The following is a 7,461-nucleotide window of genomic DNA, read 5'->3' as shown; positions in this document are numbered from 1 at the left end:
TTTCCACCGATCCACTCCACACTCTCCCCCTGACCTATCACCTTCATCCCCTCCCCCACTCAGCTATTGTACTCTATGCTTCTTTCTCCCCACCCCCACCCTCCTCTAGCTTCTCTCTCCACGCTTCAAGCTCTCTGCCTTTATTCCTGATGAAGGGCTTTTGCCCGAAACGTCGATTGAACTGCTGTGCTCTTCCAGCACCACTAATCCAGGACATTGGTTAGGCCACTGTTGGAATATTGGGTGCAATTCTGGGCTCCTTCCTATTGGAAAGATGTTGTGAAACTTGAAAGGGTTCGGAAAAGATTTACAAGGATGTTGCCAGGGTTGGAGGATTTGAGCTACAGGGAGAGACTGAACAGGCTGGAATTGTTTTCCCTAAAGCATTGGAGGCTGAGGGATGACCTCAAAGGTTTATAAGATTGAGGGGCATGGATAGGATAGACAGTCTTGTATCTGGAGTTGGGGAGTCCAGAACTAGAGGGCATAGGTTTAGGGTGAGAGAGGAAAGATATAAAAGACCTAAAGGGCAGAGGGTGGTATGTGTATGGAATGATCTGCCAGAGGAAAAGGTGGAGGCTGGTACAATCGCAACATTTAAAAGGCATTTGGATGGGTATATGAATAGGAAGGGTTTGGAGGGATATGGGCTGAGTGCTGGCGAGTGGGACTTGATTGGGTTGGGATATCTGGTTGGCGTGAACAGGTTGGACCGAAGGATCTGTTTCCATGCTGTACGTCTGACTGACTTCAGTAGACAGATGTGCGGTGGCTAAAGTTGTCATTTGTTTACTCCTAATTTGGTAAAAATGCAAGGAGCCTGTTTGTTTCTAGAAGCAAACACAGCTTTTCTGTTTAGCTGAACAATGGGAAAAGGAAAAAGCAAACATTAACTTTGTCACTGAAGACTTCCCATCATGTGATACTGAGTTGAGCAATGTTGTCCTCTGCTGGGCATTGGGAAAAAGTGCACTCCTTCAGACAGGGCTCTATCACAGACATTTGTTTTTGATTTCCAGCACCTGTTTAGGGCTCCAGCGTGGTATGGTGCTAAGGATGTAGTTTCGTTCTCATTGCTGAAGTTTCAGTGACAGTCGAGTTGATGTTAAGAGGCAGAATATTTATGCTTGTGCCATTCTGTTTCCAATGAAATTTCACTGCCAACTGTGTCCTTGGCTGTTCTTCCATGTTGTCCTCCCACGCTGTGAAGAGTGGCAACATTTTGAGGTAATGCTCAGCTGGGCTTTAAATATGGTGCTAGCAGTGTAGCTCCTAGAGTATGCCTACAGCTGGTTAGAGCAGGATGGCTTCAGCACTGGGGGCCACAGAGCATCAAGAAGTGAGCAGCATATAATCACGTGACCGCCTTCCTTGAGCTCCCCCTCTGTGATAGCTCTCACATACAGAAGTACCTGCTGATGTCATGAGTCAAATTAATCAAACAAGATTGCCCCAATTTATCCATGCTGAAAATGTGTTGCTGGAAAAGCGCAGCAGGTCAGGCAGCATCCAAGGAACAGGAGAATCGACGTTTCGGGCATAAGCCCTTCAGGAATGCTCATTCCTGAAGAAGGGTTAATGCCCGAAATGTCGATTCTCCTGTTCCTTGGATGCTGCCTGACCTGCTGCACTTTTCCAGCAACACATTTTCAGCTCTGATCTCCAGCATCTGCAGTCCTCACTTTTTCTCCTCCCATTTTATCCATGGCCAGAATGTGAAAATATTCCCTGAACGATCCCAAAGCTTGAAGTTTTAAGAACTTTGAAAGCTGCAGTCTTGCTTAGACACAATAACAAAAGCTGCATTCTGTGATTCACATGGAACAACTGAGCAGTCTCCACAATGCAACAAGTCTGCACACGATTGCAATCCAATTCACTACTCCTGAATATGCCAACAATATTCTTGAATTGTTTAATGCCCACTTCACTGGCATCAGCAAAGTGTTGCATGTGCATCGCAATCTCTAATGTGCTTCCAGTCATATATCAACAATGGTGATTACCATTGCCATCACATCAGAGAGAGAAGGAAACTTCAGTGTTCAATAGACCTTGATGATGGCAAAGCTCGGGATGAACCTGTCCCATTGGCCTTAAACAATCTCTCAATATTCTTTTCTCATGAAGAATAAAGACTGATTTGTTTCTTATTTCACTTTTTAAACTCTTTGGACTCCCTTCGTTTTCCTAATCTGTATGTAGATGTATTGTTGTCGTTTATCCTTGCGTTTAGTAACCAATAAATGTATTCTAAATAAAAAGGCCTAGTTAAATGTCTCATTTTAAATGTAGTTTCCTTTGGTCTGGGGTAGGGTGTGGGTTTGGGGGGGGGTGGGGGGGAGAGGAGAGGTGGAGGAGGGTAGGAGGAGTAAGATATCCACATGGGAAGTGATGCTTTTCAAATTAAACTTGTTGCAACCAGCTGAAGGGGCAGGTGAGGAGCTAATTGTCATCAAACTGAACTATCTGACAGTAACATTAAGCGATTAGAGTGAAGGTGAAAGGTGCTGGACACTGAATTTTGACCTCCAATACAGACAGTTGACAGAAACCTTAGTGCCTGTATTTTTTAAAGTTAAAAATCACAACACCAGGTTATAGTCCAACAGGTTTATTTGGAAGTGCTAGCTTTCAGAGTGCTGCTCCTTCATCACATAGCTAGTGGAGCGGTGCTCTGAAAGCTTGCGCTTCCAGATAACTGTTGGACTATAACCTGGTGTGATTTTTAACTTTGTCCATCCCAGTCCAAAACTTGCACTTCCAAATTTAGTTTTTAAACAGATGTGAAGGAATTTGACTGTCTGGAATGCTATATTCCAAACAATTGTGGAGGCTAGGTCACAAAATATTTCAAGAGGTAAGCTTTTTATTTTTGAAATACAGGGAATGTTTTGCTAACTGGCATTATGGGTCAGGAATGTGCTGGTTGATCAAACACTCCAGATAATCAAGAGATCTACATAATCCAATGTCAAAACATAACACTAATAGAAACTTAATGCAGGGGGTATTTGCATCACTATACTTACAACATAAATCTCTTTGAATAATGCAATTTTGCCTTCCAAGATGGCAGTGCCTGTGAGGTAGCCATTGTTCAGTGTCCTAGGCCCATTTGCACCAGGCAGCCACTTCCTTCAGTCATCACCCTTTTTTGTTTGTTTTTTCTTCCTCCTGGCTGCAGAGAAGGTGACATTGAGGAGGAGAGCAGCTGGAGTGAGTCTTGGCAAGGTGATGGCCTGGTGGCAGAGCCAGGGATTTCTGGTTGTGGTGGGCCTGGAGCAGGGGCTCCTGTTTATCAGCGTGGTGGTGGTAGCAGCAGCTCCTGGTTGTGGTAGGCCCAGAGTCAGTCTCCTGCTTATCAGCAAGACAGCAGTGCCAGTGGAACTCCAGCCTCCTGGCTGGGAGAGGAGGGGGAAGAGAAAGTGGAAAGAGGGTAAGGTGGTGTGGGTCCAGTGTAGGACTTGGCATCGTCAGCCTGTTGGCAAGATGGGCCCAGTGACCTTGGCATTTGAAGGATGGCAACTCCACCATTGGTGGGTCTAGAGGGAGGGTTGGCAGTGCAGGTATCATTGCTCTGTAGTCGCCACTGGAGTCAGCTGACCAAAGTTGGACTTTCTTTTAGCTTTATCTTTTTATTCAGTTGGAGATGTTCACTGTATGTTACTGTGCTGCTGACCAGAGTACAAGTATCAATAAATCATTCCTGGAACAGAGCCTTCTCACTCAAACCCTCCACTGACTATTCGGGTAGATCATGGTATTTGAGGAGAAATTGACTCTAAATTAAATCAACTGTTGATATTTCGTGTAGCCATTTGATTGAACAGATACATTTACATTGAGGTAAATACATTTTAAAAAAAATACATATAATAGGACAGAATGCCATAAACTTCTGGTATTTGAGGTACAGATTGTTCTGTTATAATGTTTCATTAATGCAAATTCACTATAATATGATTTACAATTTGGTGACACTGTTTCTATAATGTGAATTTTTAAAGTGTGTATTGGTTGTAACTGGATTCTGGCCCCATTAGTTTAAATGGTGCTGTCATTACATGATTTTCTTAACACTGGGTTGCACGAGAACAGAACCACCGCATTATAGCAGAATTGACTGTGTAATTTTTCCAGTGTATAAGAGTGCCAGTTAATGAGTGCTGGTTAAAATAAGGTTTGGTGTATTGGGAAATTGATGCTCTGATCTGGAATGAACAAAGTCGGAAGGCAGCTCCACATAATGATCTGGAATTAAAGGAGTTCAAACCATAGGGCAGATTAGCCATGAATGGTGGGATAGGTTTGAGGGGCCAAATGGCCAACTCCTGCTCCTATTTCTTGCAAACTCCACTTGCATTAGACTTCAAAATGTGGTACTCTAACTTTGCAGTCAGTTCAATAACGAGTGTGTCAGAACATGATTTCATCTACACTGAACATTGAACATTGCTTTCAGCACAACCAAACTTGTCACGTGACTTTCATGCCTTGGAGAATGTAACCTCACCCTAAACATAAGGGCTTGTTCAGCAAAAGCTGGATTGAATTAGGTGTTCAGTAATGAAGGAGTATCACCTGATCTGCAAAAAAAACTTTGAAGCTTTTACAAAAGTTGTGGATCCTACAAATGTGCTGTTAGTGCTGACTCTACTGCTACTTGGTGTGTACTGTGGTCACCTCACTCCTGACCTTGCTGTGTCCACTCTGCCATTACAAGATTTGAAAAGGGACAGCAAGTTGGAGTGGAGTAAATCTCTCAGCTGCAAACCAGATCTAATAATAGTAGTCAATAAGTTGCACAAATGCCAGTTTCAGCCCTGAGGAAATAATCCAGCTGGTCATGGGTGCAAACATGATAGACAACACTTTAATCATTGCAACAGGAAGCAGATCACAAACACCAATATAGCAATGCAATTTGCACATAGGTGCACATGGGCATCTTATATTGTCATCTTTTGTTGAATGAGCTTAGCTTCCAAAACTCTACAAAGCAAGCCACCTCCTTAAGTAGAATGTTAAATGTTAGGGCCCAGGAAAGCTCAGCAAGCTGTACATCTCTATGACTCTGACTCTATAAGCAGACTATCCTTCAGGAAATCTGTTACCCATAGTCCGAATAGGCATGACGAAAAGGTGAAACAACATCTTTAACTAAACAAACACCAAATAGTCATTTGGTTGTACCCAACTTGAGTAAAGCTTTTAAAAAAAAACACATTTTATCAAAGCTTTTTGTCTTGCATGCATAATTCATAATAAAACTCTCAGAAAATGAGGGAAAATTACCACTTACCACTTGTTCTGTATTCAATCGTCTAATACACTGCATCAGTTGTACAACACATTGATCTTTTACTGATAAATTCTGTCCTATGATCCTGTCCCACTAGCCTCCTGAAGAAGGAGCAGCACTCCAAAAGCTAGTGCTTTCAAATAAACCTGTTAGACTATAACCTGGTGTTGTGTGATTATTAACTTTGTCCACCCCAGTCCAACACTGGCACCTCCACATCATTGATGTCTTGTGATTGATGCCTTATTCGATCAACGGTCCCCATCTTGGTTAGTCCCCAGGCAGACTCTCGTGTTGATGGAGACATTTAGCTGCTTCAGTGTTTTAAGGTGGTTCCACTGACCTCTTGGTTGTCTCCTTCCACAGCTGAGTTCAGAGTAGAATGGTTGCTTTGTGTTTGGTGTTGGGTATATGAGGGACATGTCCCACACAGTGGAGTTGATTTTGAATGATTTGCCCCTTGTTATTGAAAAGTTGGCTTGGGAGAGAGTGTTGCTGTTGGCAACCTTTTTCTTTGACTTTGAAGGATCTTACACCACCACCGTCTTTGTATCACCAAATGATTTGACATGCCTGCTAGATGTTGTCCAAGTCCAAAAATCTGTAAGAACATGGGATCCCGGCTGTGCTGTAAACCATGATATTGGTCTCTGATACAGGCAAAACTCTGCAGATCCTGGAATCTGAAACAAAGTGTGCTGGAGAAATTCAGCAGGTCTGAAACATCTTTCACACATCTGAAACAAAATGTGGCAGCGTCTGTAGAGACAAACAGTTACAAGTTTTGAGTCCAGTTTGACACACTCCTTAGCAATTGAAAGATGTTGGAATAAGGTGAAAGATTAAAATGGAAATTATACCAGAAAGATGAGCAAAATGTCTTCAAGGAGGGTATAGCTGGAAGAAATGTTGCCTATGCTACTAACTCTTGGGTTTGAGACCCTGGAGGCATGATGCTTTTCCTTATCTAGGTTTAACTTCACTCCAAGCAGGTTTGCAAAATGGTCCGCATTTTCTAGGATCTCTGTGTTGATACTAATTGACAGGGGGAGTGTTGTACTGGAGCAGCTGGTTGGTAGAGAGCCTTAGTTTTCTGGGTGTTTAAGAAAAGGACCATGTTCCCATCTGCTTTGAAGAAGGAGTTAGCAATGACCTGGAGTTCAATTTGTGTGGTCACACACAAGCTCTATCTGCATAATGAAGATCAGTGACTTTGTGGGGTTGGGTCACTCTGGTTTTGAATTGAAGATGATGAAGGTTGAATTGTTTCTTGTCAATTTTATATTTTCTGTCAATGTGTGGAGGTAATTTGCTGGAGGTGGAGTACAGTATTGAAGCAAAGATAATGAAGAGGAGATTTGGTGCATTGACATAGCCCTGTTTGACCTCTGTCTTCTCTGAGATGGGGTTATAAATGTGATTGCTTTGTGAAAAGGTGTGTGTGCGACACTGTGGACCGTAGTCTTTCCAGCATTTCTGATAGGTCCATGAATCCAATAATCATTGTCAATCCTGCAATAGCCTAAGGATACAGGATGTGCCAGTTAGGACTGAAATGGGGATAAATTTCTTCAGCAAAAGTGGGGAGTCTGTGGAATTACCTGTTGCAGAACACGGTGGAGATCAAAGTGTTGGCTGTTTTCAAGAAGGAGTTAGATATAGTTCTTAGGGGTTGGATGATCAGCTATGATCATATTGAATGGTGGAGCAGGATCTAAGGACTGAATTGCCTACACATCCACCTCATATTGGGTTGAGGGAGGGGGCAGGTGGGGTAATGGCCCTGTGGTATTATTGCTCCACTATTAATCCAGAAACTCAGGTAATGTTCTGGGGTCCTGGGTTCAAATCCCACAGATTTGATGGTGAATTTGAATTCAATAATACTAAAATTAAGAGTCTACTGATGACCATTAAACTACTTTCAATTGTCGGAAAAACCTATCTAGCTCGCTAATGTCCTTCAAGGAAGGAAATCTGCCATCCTTATCTGGTTTGGTCTACATGTGACTCCAACCCCACGGTAATGTGGTTGACTCTCATTTGCCCTCTGAAATGGCAGAGCAAGCCACTCCATTCAAAGGCAATTAGAGATGGGCAATACATGGTGACCAGTCAGTGACACAACATGTCCCACAAGTGAACAGAGAATTTCC

The 7,461-nt window shown here is 42.8% G+C and overlaps 1 protein-coding gene across 3 annotated transcripts in view; it reads left to right on the top strand.

Moving 5' to 3' along the window:
• Positions 1–7,461, top strand: part of LOC122559327 (carboxypeptidase M-like) — an 80,938-nt gene that overhangs the window by 50,746 nt on the left and 22,731 nt on the right. The gene's annotated exons all lie outside the window — the stretch shown is intronic.

Source organism: Chiloscyllium plagiosum, chromosome 19, assembly GCF_004010195.1.
Source record: "Chiloscyllium plagiosum isolate BGI_BamShark_2017 chromosome 19, ASM401019v2, whole genome shotgun sequence".
In the NCBI taxonomy this organism is placed as follows: domain Eukaryota; kingdom Metazoa; phylum Chordata; class Chondrichthyes; order Orectolobiformes; family Hemiscylliidae; genus Chiloscyllium; species Chiloscyllium plagiosum.
This window is presented reverse-complemented; position numbering and strand designations above follow the sequence as displayed.